We start from the raw sequence: 209 nt of genomic DNA on the forward strand, positions 1-209 counted from the left end.
AAAAAACCAAAAAACCAAAACAAACCCAAACAAACCCAAAAAACCCCGCCAAAAAACCCCAAAAACCAAAATAAGCCCCCCAAAAACCCCAAAAAAACCAAAAAAAACCCCAATCCTCCCCAAAAAAGGGGAGGAAGAGGGGAATTAAAAGGGGAGGAAGAGGGGGAATAAAAAGGGGGGGAAAAGGGGGAATAAAAAGGGGGGGAAAA

The sequence above is a fragment of the Corvus brachyrhynchos genome, unplaced genomic scaffold, assembly GCF_000691975.1.
Source record: "Corvus brachyrhynchos isolate BGI_N302 unplaced genomic scaffold, ASM69197v1 scaffold85, whole genome shotgun sequence".
Taxonomy (NCBI): domain Eukaryota; kingdom Metazoa; phylum Chordata; class Aves; order Passeriformes; family Corvidae; genus Corvus; species Corvus brachyrhynchos.